The sequence below is a fragment of the Hippocampus guttulatus genome, chromosome 2, assembly GCF_054856545.1.
Source record: "Hippocampus guttulatus isolate MCC_2025c chromosome 2, RoL_Hgut_1.0, whole genome shotgun sequence".
In the NCBI taxonomy this organism is placed as follows: Eukaryota; Metazoa; Chordata; class Actinopteri; order Syngnathiformes; family Syngnathidae; genus Hippocampus; species Hippocampus guttulatus.
This window is the reverse complement of record NC_141262.1, coordinates 31,790,825-31,802,995: the sequence shown is the minus strand read 5'-3', so window position 1 is coordinate 31,802,995 and position 12,171 is coordinate 31,790,825. Positions and strand designations below refer to the sequence as shown.

At 41.9% G+C, this 12,171-nt stretch overlaps 1 protein-coding gene across 2 annotated transcripts in view; it reads left to right on the top strand.

The window, feature by feature from the left end:
* The window catches only part of nlgn3a (neuroligin 3a), a 195,625-nt gene that overhangs the window by 133,612 nt on the left and 49,842 nt on the right, over positions 1–12,171 (top strand). The gene's annotated exons all lie outside the window — the stretch shown is intronic.

Genomic DNA, 12,171 nt, shown 5'->3' with positions numbered 1-12,171 from the left:
TTTATCACACTTTTATCAACAATGAATTTGTTTAATAATGAGGAATATCGCATCCACCATTTCTACCAGAAAAAGTCAGATGCCATAACAGTTTCGTCTGTCAAAATTTTACAAGCTACTACGACGCTGTAACCTCTGCTGTTGGATGTGTCATCGCCTGCGGTCAAGGTGGGAAATTGATTTTTATGATCACCATCCAGTTTGGTTGGTGATTCTTAAAAAGTTGCTAGCCAATCAGAACTTCCGACAGCCAAATTTTTTTTCAACTTTAGCTCCAGTGTTTTTGTCTACCTCCCGCACTATACCCCTGTTTATTTCTCTCACTGGCTGCACTCTCGACTGTAGCGTGAAATACCAGAATTCGCACAGCCAATGGGCATGCTGTACGTCATTACGTAGCATTACGGCACAGTATTTATTGCAAATGTAGGAGTCACAGTGCCAGAGGTATAATGACTGTGACTTATCTCTGGTAATTAGTCATTTTTATTGCAACATTTAATATAGCCTAACTTTTCAACCATGTTATACTGTATGTCACAGTGCAGTACATATGTTTTGTATAAAAAATAGCAAATATTGAAGCCATCATTTATCAAAAATGATTATGATGAAAAAATTCTAGTCAATTTCTTCCAAACTTGGGCTCATTTTATCCCTATCACAAATCTTTATTCATTGGTATCATCTGTTTTCATAGATTGGTATTTTAAATTTATTTGTAACATACCTCCATTGTATAATTTTTTTTAATGACGTCTGGTTTTGGACAAGTGTGATACTCGTACGGTCACCGTGTGAGTATTTTTCTCTAAAATCTTGAACTATTTCCAAATTGTACAACCTCGAGTAGGTAATCGACTGTAGAGGTACCACTGTAGAGGCAGTTTTGTCATAGTCAATCGGGCACTAATAGAATATGATCCAATATGACAGGATGGGATACTCCTTCAAACCCAGTGTGCAATCACACGCATTGTCTTTCTTCCTTGTGTGGCTCAGATGCAGGATAACGAGGCCCAGGTTAGAGAGGTAAATCAGGGATGACACATTGTTCTGGATCTCCCTTGTGTGTGCGCGTGTGCATGAGTGTGAACGTGTTGGGTGTCTGTGTGCAGGCTTCTAATGACAGTAATCCCACCCACACTGTACACAGCCTGTCATGGCTGCCTGCGGATCGTGCTTTCTATCTAACACAACATCTTTTGGTGGCAGTATGACAACTTAGTTGAGATGCTCCATGCACCTCCTGAAGTCTATTTAATAAGCTGGATCCTCCTATATCATCCTAGCCCTCCGGCCTCTCTTTGATTGCCTGCTCCTCTGGCCTGTCCTTGGTGGCGTCTCCATGTGGGCGTGCCAATGGCTCCAGTCATAGGGTGCATCCATCACAAAGGCTCCCCACCTCCCCTCTTGGCCTGCACGAAGGCTGGCCTGGTCATTCTCTCATGAGGGCTGCATTTTTTTTAGACCCGGGTTCCTGCCCTGTCTTTTCCATCTAATCGCCTCGTCACCGCACCCATCTGTCTCGCTGCCTTCATAGACAGTAAAAGCATGCTTGGGCCACACGCTTCCTTGCAATGTGTCCCTTGCCCTTTCTTTTCCCTCACTAGTCCACGGGATGTGCAGTGTTTCACCATTAATAAGATGGCCACTCTGTCTGCTTTGCGCCAAACAATCAAGCTGCACGTCTGAGACTCAGGAAGCAGGAACAGTCATTAAAAGCTCAGCCTACCTCGGCAGGAGAGCATTTTCGACCAGCTTATTAAATGCAGATCAACAGTTGTGTTCTCGCAGAGGAGGATCTACGTCCCCTTCTTTTTTTTTCATTCTTCTTCCTCTTCTTCTCTGGCTTCAAAACAAAATGGCAGCTGAAGAAGTTCAGACGCAAGGACATTAGCCAGTCATGAGGATTATCTATCCAGTGTCGCGCTCGCACTAATTGAACATGCAAATGTGCCTTTTTCTTCTAGCTCTCCAAATTATAATTGGGATGGTTTGCATGTTTTTTATGCTAATGAGCAGATCACCAAAAGCATTTTTTTCTTTCGTCAATTATAAATACATCACATATGCAGTATTTGTACACTTGAGATGTTATGATTTTCCTTTATATATGATGGCAGTAGATTTCAAATGTCAGGTTTGTTTAAGATAGAGTAACCGTGCATCAAAAAACAAAACAAAACGGGAATGTCTCAACAGTAAATGTCAGTCATCTCGTTTGTTTCAATCTCAGTCCGATGAGTCACTGATGGTGTAGTGGTAGACTCGCCTGACATGTGCGGGCAGCGTGGGATCGGTTCCCACTCAGCTGTGGGTGTGAATGATTGTTTGTCCCTGTGTGTGTCCTACAACTGACTGGAGGTCAGTTCAGGGTTTCGTCTGCCTTCCACCCGAAGTCAGCTGGGATCGGCTCCAGCATGCCCACCCCGTGACACTCTGCACGATAAGGGCTGTAAAAAATGGATGGATGGATAATCAATCATGTCAGTGTCGAACAGGGCAGCCTGCGACCACATACTGATTGGCCCCTTGACTAAAAAAATAAATAAATAAATTGGGAATTGTTCAAATATGTTCAAACCCAAAAGATTCTTCAAAGAAACGCTCATAAATGAAAAGAAGACAGAGTTGATACTGTTTGGTCCCAGTGGCCCTGGTACGTCCCATCCTGTAGACTTGGGGCCCCCTGTCTCCTTATCTTAAGTCAACAGTCTCAAACTTGGGCCTTAAACTGGACAGTGATTTTAAACTTGATCGGCAAATTGGTGCCGTTGTTAAATCCTGCTTCTTTCACCTTAGACAGCTGGCCAAAATAAAACCTCTCCTCTCACATGAACACTTTGAGACAGTAATTTATGCCTTTGTCACATCCCGGCTCGATTACTGCAATGCCCTTTACTTTGGAGTCAGCCAGTCCTCCATTAAGCGCCTTCAGCTGGTCCAGAATGCCGCTGCTCGCCTCTTGACTGGTACTCGTTAGAGGGAGCACATAACTCCTACTCTGGCATCCCTTCACTGGCTCCCCATTCATTTTAGGGTTATTTTCAAGATCCTCTTATTTGTTTTCAAATCTCTAAATGATCTCGCGCCACCGTACCTCTCTGAGCTCATCCGCCCCTACACACCTGGCCGGCGCCTCAGGTCTGCGGACCAGACATTATTAGAAGTACCAAGAACTAAACTGAGGCTCAGAGGGGATCGAGCCTTTTCTGTTGCTGGTCCCTCTCTCTGGAATGACCTCCCACTGAACATTCGGCAAGCCTCCTCGCTGCCCATCTTCAAAACCCTCCTCAAAACTCACTTGTATTCTTTGGCATTCGACTCAGCATGACTTAGATTTGTTCTTGGTTTTACCGTTTGGTGCTTTCTACCGTCTTTATTACCGATTTGTTTTACTGTTTATTGTATATGTTAAATTGCTCCATGTACAGCACTTTGTATGCAGCGATGGCTGTTTGAAAGTGCTCTATAAATACAGTTGAGTTGAGTTGAGATAAATATGTGTTTTCCATGAAAAACAGGTTGGGGAAAAAAATCCCAAATATGAAGAACTAGTGGTGTGGAAAGTGGGTGGGTGGGGTGCGTCAACTGTAGTTTTAAGTTGTAATATCACCAATCACCACCAGATGATTGAGTTGTGCTGACACTGGGTGTTATGATACTACCCTCCACTACAACATGAGTTGGCCGAATACATTTTTGCAGGACAAAGTACCTCAATAATATTACAATTTTGAGTGAGTTTATTTGTGTGAAAAATGTATAAAATGTCTTCTTGCATTTAATGTTGGTTTCTTGTTCAAAAGTTTTGTCTGTCCTCGAATGGCAATTTTTATGCAAGAGAGCCCCTTGCACTGGAGAAAAATACAGTATGTGGTGATTTAGTTAATTGCTTCCAACCTTTTGATGTTGGGTTAGGATAGTGGATCTTTCATCCATGGATTGAAAAATGTATGATCAAAAATGAAATATGCTAAGAGCACGTATTTTGCACATAAGCACATAATCACATATTTTGTCACTTTAAAATTGCTTTTTTATTTTTGTTTTTGTTTTGTTTTTCATTCATTCAAATTGCCCATCCCTGGTGAAGAAACAAAGGTTTAGACCTGTGCACATGTAGAATTGACCTCTATTTCCTAACAAGCAAGTATGAATGCTTCTTTCTCAGCATTCACACAATGATTATGTTTGCTGAGAGGCATCAGTCTCATCAGATATATTAGATAGACAACATTTTGTACTGTATGTAGGCACGTGTTCACATTGGCTTGTGATGCAGGCTGGCAGGACTGGTTGCAGAGGCAACGAAGGTCGTCGTTCCACCCCACCACCCTCAGCCCCCAACCTCCTCTTCCTGTAAGCAATCAGGATAAAAGCTCTGCTTGTGAGGAAGTGCTTCTGTTTTAATGGAACATCTTGGAAATTAAAGACAGCTAGTGTGGAGGATCCTTCATGCCAATGTCAGCTTTCATTTTTATGAAGACTTCTGGGTTATTGGGCACCAAAAAAAAAAAAAAAAGTGTGTGAAATGCTCTGTCTTTTTTTACCCAAGTGCAACCAGGGTTGTGTCTTTTGAAATTCAGGACAGCACTTAGAAAACAGTGCAAGCCCTTGAACCGCACTAAGGGAAGAAAGAAACTTGATTGTCGGCTTAGTGTGACACTTTTGACAGATAGCGTAGATGCCGGTAGAAAAAAGAAAACTGGATTAGACATAGCGGCATCTACAAAACATGAGCAGCTATTACTTTAATGGCTTTTCTATAGCATCTGGAGTCATCATTCATGCTTTTTGCACAAGATGTGACTTCATGTGTAAGTGATGTATTAGTGTATAGTTTCGTTGCACTGATTAGGTGGGGAACACGCAGGCTTCAGCGTGATGTAACGACTGACACACACATCCATGCCTCTTATATATTCAAAATGCTGAATTTACCGTGCAGTCACTACTGGTGCTTTTGGAAATGTGTTTGTGCCAAATTAGTTTAGCTTTGGAGCCGTTTGCTATACAATGGCTGTTATTCATGTAGTGAAATTGGAACATTTTTAGTTACTATGTTTAAAAATGATTTCACTGATTTGAGCTTCCTACAGCCACACCTCAATTAATAGTATCTGTTTTGAGTCATTTGAGAGTAATTACGGCCCCCAAAGACATACAGGAGAATTGTAAAGACTTGAAACACATTTTACTCCATCCTAAAATAAGTCCCCTATCCCAATTTTCCAAACTGAAGCTTTTCTCCCACCTTATTCAGAACAGTTGTCTTATTAGCCAAATGTGTTGTCGCTGTCACATTTGCAAGTAATGAATGAGCCATTGTGTAATAAAAACTGTCAAGCGGGTCATGCCAACTTTCACAGCAGTTTAGACTTTTAAAAATGTAATTACTGCCAGTCATTTCTTCAGATGTACTTTTTACATTGTGGATCATTGTTACTTCATTCCTAATTTCTCAATGCACTGTAATACACTTTCATACACAGAAGTGCATCCGCTGCATGTACTTCACAGTATTACATTGCTATTTATTACCCTTGTAGCAACGAATTTCTCTGCTTACAATGGTTGAAATTTAACTCAGAGAGGACATGATTTCAAGGTATAATAGAACTGTAATGAATACCGCCAGCATGAATTCACTAAGGGCATGAACAGACGTCCCTTTAAGGCTTCACGTGTGATTTAACGACACACATTCATGCCAGTGATTCCTGCATTCTTCCTGGCTTGTATTTAAATCATGGTCATATACGTGGCAGAAATAGGACCGACAACAATGTTATTGGACCTCAATTCAATTTTTGCCTTTAATTCATGCTGATACATTTGCTAGATTTGAAGCCCACATTGCCATGAGCTCCAAGTCTCTGTTATGCCTGCCGGTAGATGTGTCCACTGAACACAATCTCTTTCATGATGCCCGTCAACCTCAGATTGATTCAAGTTTAGAATTCATTAGAAACCTTTTTTTTGACTGTACATACCGGTATATTATCTAAGATAAGATAAGATAAGAAAACCTTTATTAGTCTCGCAATGGAGAAATTCCCGATTCACAGCAGCAAAGTTATGAAAGGAAGAAGTAGAACAACAAAATATAGGAGCTGCTGGAAAGGCAGCCACTCTCGCGGCGCCATTTTGAAGTCAAAATAACAAAAATAACACAAAAACACAACACATCTAACATGTTAGTATTAGGATGGCACGGTGGTTGACTGGTTAGCACGTTGGCCTCACAGTGCAGGGTTCGATTTCGGCTGTCCTGTATGGAGTTTACATATTCTTCCCATGCCTATGTGGGTTTTCTCCGGGTACTCTGGTTTCCTCCCACATTCCAAAAACATGCACCGCAGATTAATGGCACACTCTAAACTGTTCCTGGGTGCGACTGTGAATGTGAATGGTTGTTCGTCGATGTGTGCCCTGCGATTGGCTGGCAACCAGTTCAGGGTGTTTTCTCCCGCCTACTGCTTGAAGACATCTTGGGTGGGCACCAGCATGCCCGTGACCCTTGTGAGGATAAAGCGGATTACTAAATAGATGGGTGGATGGATGTTAGTATTATTCAAGCCCCGGAATGTCAAAATAAATTGCTTTTTAATTTGACGCACCACAGAGAAGAGTGTTGTTATTGATCCCGACAAATTTGAATCATAGTCTAATACGGTGATGCTCGACTTGTAATGAGCCAAGGGACATATTTTAAGTTTGAAAAATCACTCCACAACACCAAATAAAAATGCCACAAATAACACATATACATGTCCATTGTATACTTTACACAATTTAACGGAGATCATTGACTTGATCTTTCTTTCACTAGTCACTGGGATATATAGACGAACAAAGATAAATTCTTTGTAATGAAAGAATAATGTTCTGACCCATAAAGTGAAATTTGATGAGTTCCCACAGCACACCTTAAGAGCTCTCACGCTGTTTCCCGGCACACTGGTTGGGAATCACTGGCCTGGTGTATAAAACGAGGCTTCAAAATCATGACAAATCAAGCAGTCATCTTGGATCTCAAAACACAGCGGGGGTGTCCGCTGACAGCATGAGGCCACGCCACGCGGAAAATGGGTGTGACCTTTTCCGGCATCTTTCCTCTGCCTACACATTGCTATGTCTTGGAGCCTCAAAAACTGAAAACCTCCAGTGGCCAGTATATAGCCGACTGGGTCGTCGCAGGGTTTTTGAAAATGTTTACCATGAGCTATTTCACAAGCTAACCGGCTCTAACTGGCTGCCAGATGGGAGGAGGGGTCGTCCCCAGCTTCACCTCCTTTCTTAGAAGTTTAATTAATGATGTGTTGTAAATTGTGGCATCGAGGGAAAATGCATTTCTGGGGTGTAGGCTTAGTTAGCTCGCTAACTGCATGCTAGAGTGGGAACAGTGGTTCTAATAATAATAACTACCCCCTGATACAGATGTAGGAACTCAAGTTTTAATGGAGCAACTCATGCTGGATGACTAAGTGTGTCACTGGGAGTTGTTTGCTTTTATTTTTATTTTTTTTAATTGACTCCAATATTTTAGATTTCTGATTCGATAGTCATCACATTTTACCTCATTTGCCAATACAGTACCGCTAATCTTTTGTGGTGGCAAAAAAAAACTAACAAAAAAACCCAACCGAAAACACACACACACACACACATTATTCCTTTTGATATTCTGTTGAATAAATATTATCCATGTGCTGATCAAAGTCTGACAAAAGAGTTTCAAACTTCTATTTATTTTATTTTGTTTTTGTTCCCTATTGTAGAGGCTTATTCTTGTGGCACTGTCAAAGCTCAAAATGATATGACAGCTCTCTCTGCTATTATGTAAATTTTTTCCTTAATTGTGGCCTGATTAGAAGAGCCTGCATCTCCCGCTGATCTTTAGTCAGTTTATGTATTTGATTTATAAGGACCGGGGACAAAGTCATATAGCAGCACTCCTCTGTGCTTTCGACTGTGCATTCTCCAAACCTAAAACCCGACGAGACTTAACGTTGAGCCCCCTCCTCTTACATTCAGAGAAGCTATTGGAAAAGATGTGGCCTTCTTCCTGGCTGCATGTTGAAATATCGACAAGTAATCTCAGGTCAATATGAATGCTGCCCCAAATTACCCTTTCATCCAGAGTGGACAAGGAGGCCAACCAGTAAGATACACTATATAGATAAAGAATGTGGAAGATTGGTGCTGTAGCACTGCCTTAACTTTACGATTACAGCTTGCTGTGACCTTTGAAAATAACACGCGTGAATTTGCTCTCTGAAGTGAGACCCCCTTGTGGAATGAACACCTCCATAACGTCCTCTTTCACTGCTCACATCTGAAGGCGGTGATCCACCCACATGCGGACCGAGCTGCATATAGTGTAGGCAACATTCTTGGAGCAGCCAGCCATTGACTGCAGACTTTTAACAGCAAATAAAGGCAGCTTTTCTCGAGCTCGGAATGGGAAAGATAACCACATACAGGCACATACCTCTGGCAGCCATTGTTGTGCAAATGCAATGTGGTTGAGGGAAAACTCTGCACAATTGTCAAAAAATGAATAGAATCCATTTCTGAACTGTCAGAGGGGCTCGTCACCTCGATAGTGTAAAGTTATTTGAGCGTTTGGGGCTTTTTGATTTGGCCGTTTGCTGAAAAGATGTCTCTGTGTATCAGGGTGTGAAAAACAGGTACGCAAGATGAGAGACTGGGGGCTGACCTCGTCTGGTGCTGTCTTCGACTTGAAATGACAAGGGTGATGATTAAATAGGGGGAGGCCATCTCATGTAGCAGGGATTATTGTGTTTATTTATGTTCACTACTCTCACTTGAGGTCTGTCCATATCGCGACTGCCATTTTGTGGAGATGCTGACTGCTTCATGAGTGAGCCTTGCAGCATTTATGGTCAAACTTGCAATGAAAGGGACTTTATTTTCAGGAGGACAAAGCATTCTTGTCCAACCAAATAGATATTCTTCCCATTTAAGAAATAGTCTTGAAATGTTCACTCACACATTCTCTCATATGGACTATTTGAAATGGTTTTGACTGCGGCGTAAAGCGGAGCACCCTGAGGGACCCCACACAGGGAGAACATGCAGGCGCAACAACGAAAGACCAGAACAGGCTCATTAAGAGACATGCATTATTCACTGAGACATTAACAAAAATGTCAGAAAATATCGCATGGTTATGTCACAAAGCAAGGTGGTGGTGCACCCCAAAAAGCAGGCAGGAGGGAGGAGCAGGGTGTATTTGAAGAAGTGGATTGATAAAACACAGAAAACTAAATCCTAAACAAAGTCATGAAAACAAAACGAATCCAAAGTAACAAACAAACACCATGGCAGAAACGAAAAACTCTCAATAACAAAAACAGGACCAAAACAGGACTGAAGCTAAAACATAACAATGAACTAAACATGACTGAAACAAACATGACAGAAGCCAAGAGCAAACAATGACCCGACCCCGAGTGTTCGGGCTGGGAGTCCTTTTAAAGCCCTAATTACTTATGACCAACAGGTGTGCAGCTGCCGGGGGAGCCCTACAGTGCCACCTGTTGGTCCCTAAAACAAATCATGACAGGTTAACGAGGGTAAAAAATAAAATAAAAATTGAATGGACCCCTCAAAATTCTTGATCGTCACTAAAATGTCATGGATTCTTCCTCGATACAGTGTTTCATATAAATTGGTTTTGTACCAGTTTTTCTGTGTCATTCTACTACCCGACATGCACATAACAATGTGGACCTCCAAAGTTAATAATATGCTGTAAAAAGATGGCTCCACTCCAGTTGTCCATCAGGTGGAGGCAGCTTCATCGAAGCCAGCGGAGAGGGGAGAACTGAAAAATTGACACATTGCCGAAAAACAGTGTGAGCAGTTCATTCTGGTGGTCCAGCCATCAGTCTGGCTCTGCTTGCCGCAGGTGCTTGAACCTATAAAACATGGAGTTACAGGTGCTAAAAACTGGAAAACTAACTCAGAGAAAGTAGTGGCTGGTAATCGAGTGCTTTAGTCCATCCTTGCTTTTGAAGTGATAGCTCAAGGCAATGCATATACAGTGCAAGTGTCACAGATACGGGTTTGGGCAGTGGAAAAGAAAAATGAAAAATCATCACAACAAGGCACACTTGACGAGCGACTGACGAGAAGTGGTGAAGACGAAAACCTAACAAGTAGAGAAGACATGACTAACGGACAGAAAAACATGACATTACGTGAAATTAAATGAAATCTAATCACAATTTAAGTCAAAAAAATAAAAAATAAAAAAACGGATCATTCCAAAAACCTCATGTGACAGTGATCAACTTCCAATTTCCTCAGTTTGGGGGGGGGGGGGGGGGGGGGGGACATTGCCCTGAATGGAGGTTAAATATGTCACATTGTCACAAATCAGTAAAATGGATGGTGGAAACTATTACAAAACCAGTGGGTGTCATTAACTTACTAGAAAACAAAGCCTTGATTTATCAATAGCTTCCTATTGTAGTTTGTGCCAATGTTCAAACTTATTCTAACAATAACTTCAGTCAGCCATTATGAGTTTCCGAATGGCCAAAATAACCACTTAAGCACATCTCTCATCACTTTCACCCTCTGTGCCGTTCAAGTGCATCTGTGCACAAATTTACATACAGTATGCGCTGTTGTCTGTGTGGCCGCAGCTGTCACTCAATGAGCAGACTGTGTGAGTATGCTTTTGATCGAGAACCCGGAAAAGCCAACCGCTCGCATTTCCTCATTGATGCAAGTTTTTATATCGATTAATTACACGCATGCATGCTGCAAAACAACATCTCCTGACATTTACAGTTGCAAACGACAGTCAAAAAGCTCAAATGCATGGAGGCTTGTTTGTGACATAACTCAGTTTTTCTGTCACTAGTGCCAATGCTACTCTCACGAATTCTATAAACTACAAATGTCTCCTCGCTCTTCTATATTTATTCCATTCATCCGTTATCTAAACCGCTTATCCTCACGAGGATCGCCGGCCCGGCGCGCTGGAGCCTCTCTCAGCTGTCTTCAGGCAGTAGGCGGGGTACACCCTGAACCAAAGGTCCCCAACCTTTTTTGCCCCACGGACCGGTTTATTGTGAGACAATATTTTCAGGTACCAGCCTTTAAGGCTGAACAGATACAACAATATAATATGATATCACCTGCATGAAAAGAGTGGTATTTTCGAAACATAATAATAAACACGAATCATGACTCGAGGAACGTCCTATCTGGGCGCAACATTCTCTGGTCGCTATGGTAACGTTTAAACCTTCAAAATAAGATACGCCGCAAATAAACACTGCATGAAAAATACGATTCACCATCGCCGCTTATTTTGCAGAGTAGGCTTGGCGTGTGAATCTCCCGTTGAGATAAAGCCGTATTTGAAATAGTACCCTTGATACTGTCTATTAGATGTAGTCTTCTCTTTCTTGGAAGTGGTTGGCTCCTCTTTTGTCTCCTGGCTGGGCCTTTTCCCCATCCCGAAAACACTTTTCAAAGAGGTTTTTTTTCCTGCGATAACCTATCACGTGACCGAGAAGCGCGCATAAAACATCTTTCAGATTCTGGAATGAATAAACCGGAAAGAACGTAAGTTATTTATTCTTTCTGTGCGGCCCAGCACCAAATGGCCCGGCGTTTGGGTACCCCTGCCCTCAACTGATCTATTTTCACAACTTGTGCAGTGTTTGGCCATTCCCGGCCTTTAATATACTTTATCTACGCATATTTTGTGTTTGCATCATTGTCTAATTTCACTTTGGAATTCATTCAAATTGGCTGAGATGCCATTAAACGGATGCCCATTTAAAGGGAAATAGGGGCGGGGCTTAAGCAAATGTAAATGCCGCATGCACGAGCTATCATTCACAGCACATTCTGATTCATCAACATACGCACAGTAGTGGCAAGAAAATGGGCTGGTTAGACACATAGTGAATCGTGTGTACACACTTCCTTTTGCGCAGAGTAAGAACATTGCTGCGCATTTATTAGTCAATGAGGTCCACTGCTTTAACACATTTTCGGCAAAGCAGGGCAAGTTTAATCATATAGTGCATTTCGTACGGTTTCGTAGGTTACTCACTTGAGTGATTACTTCACTACTGTGGCAGTTGATTTAATTTGCGGGCAGCACAACAACTA